We start from the raw sequence: 10579 nt of genomic DNA, 5'->3' as shown, positions 1-10579 counted from the left end.
AAAATGAATGTTTAGTATTGATATTGGAAATTAGTTTTGAAAATGTAAAATCAATAAAAAATTTAACAAGAAAAAAACCCTGTCTTTGTTCTACCCCAGGCTCCCTTTGAAGGAGCTCAGGACAACAAATATGGTTTCCCATTCACCCTTAAAACAGCCCAGATAAGGAGAAAGATGGAGAGAGGGTAACAAGCCCAAGTTCACTCAAATAACTTCATGGCTGAGTAGAGAGTTGAACCCAGATCTCCCTGGTACAAGTCCAGCACTATCCACCGTAGCCCACTGCCTCCTCATATCCAGTTGTATGCCAGATGAATGGGGTCGATTTGCAACATGGAGCCCAGAATGATTCACCTCCTCTCTGCTATTAGTGTGATAATGGAGGTGCCTCCTCCACGTTAGGACTGAATGGCCTATGGTCATAAAAGAGGGTCTCTAAAGGCTCAGGTGCACAATCTGGGAGTGCTCATTGTTCCAACTTGAGGCTAGGATGAACCACTGACCTGATTCATTTGGCCTTTCTTACGTTCATAAACCAACAAGTTTGGCATTCTAGGGGAATAACCCTTGAGAAATCTGGGGAAGAAATTGGGTGTTGTCAGGTCTGCCTCTAGATCCCAGCTCACAGAGGACCAACGCCCGGTAGATATAATATACAAAGTCTTTATTGAAGTTTAGTTTCCATTTCAAAGCTCTGGGCGCGCAGACCCACGTCTCGACGCTAGACCGGCTAAGTCCCCTCTGACTCACTGCTCCTCCCACACCAGTTTAAGATCCTAGCCCGGCTCCACCTCCTACGCTGTTCTTTCCTTCGCTGGGTCCTTCTGCCCTCTGGGGTTTCCTCCTTCCTGGACTCCTCTGACGCTGACCCCCCTTGGTCTTCCCCTTCCTTCCGGCGGGCTTTAGGACCTGGCTCCCTACCCAGGCTCCCTGCTGTGCCGTTCGCCTGTACATTTGAACTTGGCGCGCGCGCCCAGCCGGTAACCTTCCTCCTGACCGTTTCCCCGCTTCCTGATGTGGGCGTGACCAAACCTGACTCCTCTCCTCCCGCTGGTGGTGAGAGCACTGGTCCCGATTCCTGGGACTCCCCCTCCCCACTGCGCTCTGGTGGGGAAGCTGGTCCTGATTTCCAACTGCTGCTCAGGGACTCCCCGCTGGCACCTTCCTCCTGGGGCTTCCCCCCTGGAACCCCCCTCGCTCTGGCCATCGGCGCTCCCTTCTGTGAGTCCTCCGATTCGCTGGAGAGGCTTGTGGAATAACTCTTTCCACTGTCACTGCCTGCTCCCCCCTCGGACTCCTCCTCCTCACTCTCCATTTGCTCCCCCTCCTGTGTCTCTCCTTCTGAACCCCTGACAGGTGTGCATGCATATTCTTATTGACCAAGGGTGGGGAACCCCTTCTGGTGGGCAGGCCAGCTCCAATTGTGCCTAACTGTCTGTGGGCCACACCTGACAGGTGGGCAAGCCACCCACCTGCCAGTAGTGCTCTTTTTCTAGAAAAAAGAGGTGCCAGAACTCACCATGAACGCCACCCTTGTTCTCTTAGAATGGCAATGGCGTCCACCTGGAAAGTGAGTGCCGGAAGTGAGTTCCACTGAGTGAGAGAGAGAAAAACACCTGCCTGTCAATCACCTTATGGAAATGGATCTGACCCCTGGCCAAAGCAGCACAGCTTGCATTCAGTGCTAAATGTAAGCTGCATTTGGTTTCATTTAAAGTTCTGATTGCAAGCCCTGCTGCTTCTGGCAAACATCCCATCAGGCGCTTCTGAGTGGTTCTAACCCCGACGGTGCAGCTTGCATTTGCTGCCAAATTTAAATTGCACCAAATGCAAGCCATGCTTGCAAAGGGACAGTAAGGAGTGCAGTCTAAGGATCCCAATTGGTTCTTTCTGAACCCGGCTTTATAGGACACACACCTGACATGTGTGAGTGACAGGTGGGGATGGCTAGCGGCAGACCCTCCAAGTGTCCCTATTTTCCAGGGACTGTCCCAGATTTACAGAGAGAGTCTCAGTTTCTTATTTGGTCCTGGTCCCGTTTTTCCTCAGGTCATTCCTATTTTCATCAGATAAATGTTGGAGGGTATGGAGTTATGCAACCCCCAAACCAAGGAGATAAGTAACATCTCAAGTCCTGTATAGGGAAGTTTTTTAATGTTCAATATTTTATTATGTTTTTATATATGTTGGAAGCTGCCCAGAGTGGCTGGGGCAACACAGTCATATGGGTGGGGGATTATTATTAAATAGGATGTCTGCATTTTCATCAGAGAAATGTTGGAGGGTATGTCATGGGCCTAATTTGGCCCGCAGGTCAGAGGTTCCAGACCATGACTTTGGATGTTTTTTATCTCCTTCCTTGGAAATGGTGGGACATTTTTTCAGGCTGTGTTCATCAGAACTGCCATCAAAATTGGCCTGCTGTTTCTTGTTATAAGTGAAAACAGAGTGGGCTATAACTATGCAATAATTCAGCTATAAAAAAGCAAACAGTTACAATTGCATATACAAATGAAACAGCAAAACTATCCCAACCAAAACAGAACAGTAAGAGGTAAGTTCCACAAAACAAAACACCTTACCTAACAAAGGCCAGGATTAAGAGGTGCATCTTCAAAATATTATTATTATTGACCAAGGTGAAGAGTTGGTGGAAGAAGACTGGGAAAAATTTAAAGTTTATTTACAGAGACATTGCAAAATTAAGGAATGTTAGAAGGATGTTGGAATGAAGTAATGTGGTTTTAGCAGAAATGATATAAAGGATTAGGTGAAAATTGATTTCTTTAATTGGAGAAAGACGAGAATGTAAGACTACAGTATATTAAGATAAATTATTAGGATAAAAACAAAGCTGGAAAGGATTTGCTGAAATATCTAATTGAACTAGAATACAAAAAAAGGGAGGTGTGAGGAGGTCAAGGAAATAAGCAAAGGAAAGAAAGTTATGTAAAGGTTTGAGCTGTTTTTTCTCTTTTTTCTAACCGTTTGTATCTTTGTATTGTATTTTCTGTATCTTTTTTTAAATATTTTTTTTCTTTTTTGTTGTTTTTTCAAATTTTTCTCTTTGTAATTTGTAAAATTTGAATAAATATTATTTTTTTAAAAAAAAATATTATTTATCGAATTTATATACAGTACTGCCCTACATCCGTAGATCTCAGGGTGGTTCACAGCATAAAAACACATGATTTAAAACACAAAATTCCTTCCAGTAGCACCTTAAAGACCAACTAAGTTAGTTCTAGGTATGAGCTTTCGTGTGCATGCACACTTCTTCAGATACACTGAAACAGAAGTCACCAGACCCTTCTATATAGTGAGAAGGTGGGGAGGGGTATTGCTCAGAAGGGTGGTGGGAATGGGTGATTGGCAGATAGCTGTGATGAGCCTGTTGACGACTCTTAACGACTGCAATAGGTCTTACAGGAAAAAGCAAGGGGTGAGAAGGTGAAAAATGGCTTTGTCATGTATAATGAGATAAGAATCCAATGTCTTTGTTCAGACCAGGTCTCTCCATGGTTTTAAGTTTGGTAATAAGTTGCAATTCAGCAGCTTCTCTTTCCAGTCTATTTCTGAAATTCCTTTGTAATAGAACAGCTACTTTGAGATCTTGTATAGAATGTCCTGGGAGATTGAAGTGTTCTCCTACTGGTTTCTCTGTCTTGTGATTCCTGATGTCAGATTTATGTTCTGGGGAGATTCCACAAACAGGAATTTCCACTGCAGAAAATGCCAATTCTTGTGTTGCCACCCTCTGGACCTCTCATGGAGGAGGCATGGTGACAACTGTGCAATAAAGATGCTAGATGAACCTTTGCGAGGAAAGAGTTCCATGATTTAGGGCAGTGGTTTTCAACCAGTGTGCCGTGGCCCCCTGGGGTGCCTTGAATGGTGGACAGGGGTGCCACGAATAACACTGGCCTCTGTCCCTCTTTCCTTCCCTCCCTCCTCCGATGCCCTCTCGTGTCTCTGCCTACCAAAGGTTTGCACAGTTGTTTGTTGCAGCAGCCCTGGCTACAAGTTCCGCAGGCGAATGGGGTCTCTGGGGCTAGTTAGGGGGGTCTGGTTGCCAGGAGCTGAGACAGCCTCAGAATAAGCAAGCTGGCGAGGGAGCCCAACCAGTCAGTCTACCAGCTCTTACTGTTGGGAATGGACAGACAAGTCCCAGGCTGCTGTGGGGCAGTGTGAGGAGGCACCTCTCTGTGGGGCGGCAGCTCAAAGACCAGGGACGGCAGCAGCGGCTGCCCAGAGGACTCCCAAGGAGAGGAGAGGAGGCTGAGGGAACACTCTACAAGGGAGGGTGTTTGAAAAAGGGTGAGAGGCTGCCAGCTCTGCAGGCAAGGGGTGACATAACTGGGCTTCCTCTGCTGACCTTAAGACCCAAGAGGGACTGTAGGAATGGAGGTGGCATTTGAGGTCTTTGGGGCCCAAGTTGTTTAGTGCTATGAACATGACTGTGAACACCTTGAATTGGGCCTGGAAACAACCAGTGTAGTTGTTTTTAAAATGGGTTATGTGAGAGCAAAATTTCCTAGGAAAATCCCATTTCAGTTGCATTTTACCATCCTTTCACATCCAATATCCACCTAAAAATTCTAGAGATCTGTCAGGTCAGAGAGCACAAGTTTGAGTTAGTTATGAAAGAAGTGGTCCATGGAATCTTTGTAGGAATCAAGGCAGGCTTAGAAAAGACCTGAAATATCAATTATGTGAGTGAGAAGATGAGAGTAGCATCAGAACCACTCGGGTTGAAAAGAAAGGATGAGGGCTGAAACTTCAAAGAAGAGACACAATCCAGTAATGGAACTGCTGGCCAAAAAGGCAGCAGCTTCTTCCAGCTTCCTTTTGAAGGGCCAATGGGAGCCAAGGGAGGAAAGAGGATAGGCAAAGTTTTGTAGTCTCAGCTGTGTTTTTCATCCAAGTGCAGAGCAGGAAATGGCTGAGGGAGGGAGCACTTTCTAAGCAATTGACATGTTGGAGAATTCTGAAGAATGAACAACATTTCCAGTTGTTCGCCAACCTCAAATATTCATCCAAAGCAGTAAAAGAAACAGAAGGAAAACAAACATCTTAACCTCAGTTGTATACAAATGCACCAAAGTGCAATGTTGACTGCGGAGTTAAACAGGATTAGCTTTACATTATGTTTACTTATGAAATTGAAAGCCAGAGAAACTGGAAGCTTTTTATTTCCAAAGTGCTGTGAATGTGTGCTTTGAATGTGATCATTGAATCCCCCTGAGCTCTTTTCTTTGTAGCTGTCATCACTTCAAAAACATATCCAAGACTGCTGGATTCGGTGCCAAATGTGATGTCTCTGTCATTGGACTCCCAGCCTAAATTCCCTATATTGCAGAAGGACTAAAGTGCATCCTTGTCATATGCCAATAATTTCCCATCCTTCTCAGTGCATCTATGTGGTACAAGTGCACACAAGTTGCCACTGGACAGCAAACGACATGGACACCCCATCTCCAAATCCGATGAACCAATTAATTGCAGTGCTTTCAGAATGGATTTCTGCCAGTACTGAATTCCAAGAAAGCTCACTGCACAGAGTGATGGTTTGTAATAATTCATTGGCTCATTTCGGTGTGTAAATGGCAGGGATGGAACACAAGCATTGAACATCAAATTTAGTTTAATAAAATAAATGGTTGCCAACATAGCTAACTGGAAATCCTCTTACCCAAACATGACTCATTGTTTTGAGTCCATGTGGAATTCAGTCCTTCTGACTATTTAGCACCTGTTTTTACAAATCACACATGAAACTGTAGACAGATAAGAATGCAGTTCAGTGGTAGGTTCATTTCATGGTGTTTCCAGGTAGGGCTGGGAATGGCTCCCCTATGTAACCTGGGAGAACTGCTGCCAGTCAGTGTAGTCTGCACTAAGCTATATGGGTCAATGGCCTGACTTGGTATAAGACAGCTTCCTTGACCTCTCAAACCTAGGCTCAAATCTTTTCCCTATGAGGTGGGAAGCTTTGAGGAAAGGGTGGGTTTTGAGCAGCCAAGTGGCTGGAAAGGATACGTGAGGAAATTTGATTTTTGTTTGTGTGTGAATTCTGATACACATTGATGTGATCCACTCCTCACAGACTCATGCAGGAAGTTCTTTTCCCTTGGATCTCACACTTCTCCACATTCTGCAGTGTAGTTCTTTGCTCTAAGAAAGATAGATCAAAGCGTGTTTTATAATGTGCCTTTTCAGATAAAATATATTGAGATGTGTATATTCTGTGAGAAAACACATTAAAAAATACAAACTTTTTCATTTTGTTCATTGTGGTTCTTCTTCTTCTTCTTCTTCTTCTTCTTCTTCTTCTTCTTCTTCTTCTTCTTCTTCTTCTTCTTCCCCCTCCTCCTGATTGTGCAAAGGGAATGGAATGGACTTTTGAATGAGCATATGCAGAAGTTGCGCAACTGATGAGAACCAGGAACAGATTGATGGAAAGAGTTTCCCTCTCCAGATTCCACTCTGCCATGGTTTTTGTTTTTACCTTTAAAAATAATCAGAAACAGAATTGTGGGACTACATGTAAAGTCTTGGCACTGAGAGACAGTCTCTCTTCTTTGTAGCCGCTTCAGCTCTGCGGCATCCCCCTGAACTCAACTTGTGATTTTATTGTTTCAGCTGTTCTTAAACTGTTTTAATTGTTATGCTTTTTAATTGGTTGTTTTAGTGTATTTTAAGGAAGGATGTTTTAATGCCCCAGTGGTTTTGTTATTGTGTAAGCAGTATATTAATTAATTAATTAGAGTAGATATTGCCTTCCTCTGGTGCTTCAAGAGAACATTACTGTGAGCACATCTGAGAAGACATATAGGATTTATTTGCTTGTTCATTTCAGCAGATCAATGTGATCTGGCTTCAACAGGAAACTATGTTGTTGGGTCTATTTAATAATAATAATAATAATAATAATAATAATAATAATAATAATAATACCTTTATTGTCAATGTACAACCTGTGTACAATGTAATTAACCGAGCCTCTCCCCCTCACAAACACTCATTCTCATTGCAACCCCAAAAGTCAGTTGCACTATATTATTTTCCGTTCAGCAGCCTAACAGCCCACGGATAGAAACTGTTTTTTAGCCTGTTGGTACGACTGATTATACTTCTATATCTCCTGCCTGAGGGTAGAAGATTAAAGAGGTGCTGGCCTTTCTCGCTCTCCTAAGGCAACGGTCCCTTGCGATGTCATCTAGCAGGCTCAGGGGACAGCCCATGATATCATGTGCTGTGTTCACCACCCTCTGTAAAGACTTTCTGTCCATGGTTGTGAAGCCAACGTACCACACTGTGATACAATAGGAGAGGACACTTTCTATTGTGGACCAGTAGAAGGAGGTCATCAATTGTTGTTTAACATTGTTCTTTTGCAAGACATTGAGAATCTTGCTTAATGTTTACTTTTTTATCCACACATTTGCCACTAACCCAGAGTCTTCACAACAGGGTGGGATATAAGCTCAAACAGATCAGTCAGTTGGAAATTTGCATATGCCTGTCCCTTTGGAACTGGGTTTTTCTTAAGAACGTGAAATCAAGACAAAACAATGCACTGACGCAACTGCATTATCTGTGTGCACTGGGGTGTTTGGAATTACACAACCGTTTTTGGAAACCAGAATTGTGATTTCACTTTATAGGAATCTTGTCTTTGCTCATTGAAGCTGAAATTCTAGAATGCAGAGTTAATTGCTAATTAGTCCATGCAAATTGGTGAACATTGTACTGCTAATTCAATGAAAGTTAGAAGGCAAAGAAACAAAGAAAAGAGGTCTTGAGGTGAAAAGGTAGTTAACTCTCTTTCTTACTAAGTTAGACATCTGTCATCCCTTCTGCTGTATCTCTTGGTGGGCAAAGAAACACCAGGGCACTTGGTGGGCAAAGAAACACACCAGCTGCATGTTCCTAGCTAGGAGCATTCAGTTTTCCCTATCACTAGAGAATGGAAGACTGTCAATGGATGGACTTTCTTGGCAGCACCTTCCAAAGAGGCAAGATCTTCCACAGGCAACAGTTAACCCTTTTTTGAGGTACATTCATGGAGCCACACAACCCAGGTATTATATATTTGCTCCCTTTTGTATAAAAAGCTTCATGAAAGAAAAGCAGTGGGCCAGGGCACAGCTCCAGATCCAGCTAGGCTTTGGTCCCTGCCAAGGAGGTAAACTCAAAGAGACTGAAGGAACCACTCGCCTGGCTGCTCTGCATGGGCCTCCCCTCCCCTCTGCCAGTGCCTGCTCCAGAAAAAACAGGCAATGCCAATCCATCCTCTGGAGCAGGGAGAGAGATACAGAAACAGGTTTCAAGACCACCGTACTAAAAATTCCTTCAATCTATGGCTTTGTATGTGTTGCCGTGAGGGGGGAGGAGGCAAGAAGAGGAGGGTGTTGTTTTTAAAAATAAAAAATACTTCATTGCAGGCCTTGGCAAGGTTTTGAGACAGGTTGAGCAGAGCTGCAGACACCATCTTGTCTGTCCCCTTGAATCCACTTGATTTTTCTTTCACATCGCCTCTGTCTCTGCACTACACAAAGTGGAAATCCCTCCAAGTCAGGTCAGCTTCCCCATGATATGAAGCATCTACAGTTCATGCAGCCTGGGCCTCTTTCATTTGGGGGAATCAATTTGCATTGTTTGTGCTGCCAGATCCCTCGCACTAAAGTGTAGAAGCCATATTAAACTCCCTGTCTAGTTTTGACTGACATCTCTGTGCAGGGAATCCAAGCCAGCTCCTAGGCTTGCCAGCTTTCCACAGCTAGAAGGTCACACTTAATTTCCCCGCCCCAGCACTTCTTGATTTGCTCCCTGTACTGATGAATGTATTCAAAGGACTTGATGTTGCTAATAGCAAAGTCCCAAAGGAAGCCTTCTCCTGTCTGCAAGTACTGGTCTTGCATTCACTGTACCCTCCATGGGTACTGTAACTAAGATGTCTCTCCATCAATCATAACTAGCTTTCTGTAGGAATCCTGTATTGTAGGATCATACTCATCAACAAAATGTTTCTGGAGAAGCTGAATGGTCCAGGCACTTGCCCCAGTGCCTCCTGTTCCAACTACCACTAGCTTGTACTCTGTCATCATCTGGCCAAACCCAGTTCTGGGTTCCCTCAAGGGAACAACTGTCTGTTGTCTTCCCCTGCCCTCCACCATCCATGAGGCAATAATAATAATAATAATAATAAATTTATTTTTTCTACCCCACTCTGGGTAGATTTCAACAGAACATTAAAAACAGAATAAAACTTCAAACTTTAACTTCCCTAAACAGGGCTGCCTTCAGATGTCTTCTAAAAGTCAGATAGTTGCTTATTTCCTTGACATCTGATGGGAGGGCGTTCCACAGGGCAGGCACCACTACTGAGAAGGCCCTCTGCCTGGTTCCCTGTAACTTCGCTTCTCGCAGTGAGGGAACCTCCAGAAGGTCCTCAGTGTCCGGGTTGAACGATGGGGGTGGAGACGCTCCTTCAGGGCTGAACGATGGGGGTGGAGACATTATTTTCCTTGCAAGGCAGAAGAATAAAGCTTCACTCCCCTAAAAGCAGGGTTTTTTAAAGGCAGAGAAATGGGGAGAAATGCAAAGTTTGCATGGAGATCAGCCCCCTGGATAGATCCACAGGTCCATCTGTCCCTTTGCCTTAAGGAGACTAGTTGTTGTTAGTAAATTTCCTGTTGGCTTGATGCAGTGGTGAACTTTTCACTTAGACAATAGAGACCCCTTCTAGCAGCACCCTCCACACATTGGCACCCAAAATCAAGGTGCTCGCTGGCGGAGGGGCAGGCTGTTACAGTGGTGGCGTTGGCTTGGACAACGTGTGTGGGCAAGATGAGTCCTAAGCAATGATCCGCCCACAGACATAGACACTGCTCATTCCCTACTCACTTGCTTCCTTTTGGTTTTGGCATCCTATTTCCCTGGAATAGAGACCAAGAAAAGGTACCTAGCTAGGTAAACAAATGAGCAGCACCCAGCCAGCTTCTTGAAATTTATGATGCCTTTGCACACAATTGAAAGCTCATTCGTGCCTCTAATCTCTAGCTAAGTGTGGTGCTAAATGCTAATCTTTTTGAGGCTGCGGGCCAACACTTTTACAAATTATGCCTGTCCGGCTCAGCTTTCTTACTGAGTTCCCATAGTATCACATTCCTTAGATGATCTTTAGAGTGGTGCACTTGTACCCGTTTGGCCTGACTGTGGGAGAGAGCGAACAATGTTTTTCTCAATTCCCACTTTGGTTCAGGGACTGCATACTGGAAGCCACTTTAAAGGGATTCCCATGCAGGAAATAGACATTCAGAAGGAAATAAGAGAGTCTGCAAGAAAACAAAAATAAGATGGAAGATTTATCGTTTTGGATTCTTTGTCTTTGTTTTTTCAGCCAAGGAAAAGTATTGCTGCACAGAAGAACAAAATAAATACCAGCTAATTCTGAGAGAGGCCCATAGACTCCCCTGCCCGCCCGCCCCAATCCTGCCTGCCCCTCTGCCCATTTTGGAGCACAGAAATCTAAATTTTACACCAGCTAAAATATTATTGGGAAGGAGCCATGCAG

General features: G+C 44.2%; 1 pseudogene across 1 annotated transcript; it reads right to left on the bottom strand.

The window, feature by feature from the left end:
* Nucleotides 1–8582: 8582 nt before the first annotated feature.
* LOC309336294 (GTPase HRas pseudogene) lies at nt 8583–9107 on the bottom strand (annotated as a pseudogene). The gene has a single exon. The product of its transcript is annotated as a GTPase HRas pseudogene (transcript).
* Between the last annotated feature and the right edge of the window lie 1472 nt (nt 9108–10579).

The sequence above is a fragment of the Podarcis erhardii genome (genome assembly GCF_964252035.2).
Source record: "Podarcis erhardii genome assembly, chromosome: 2".
Classification (NCBI taxonomy): domain Eukaryota; kingdom Metazoa; phylum Chordata; class Lepidosauria; order Squamata; family Lacertidae; genus Podarcis; species Podarcis erhardii.
This window is presented reverse-complemented; position numbering and strand designations above follow the sequence as displayed.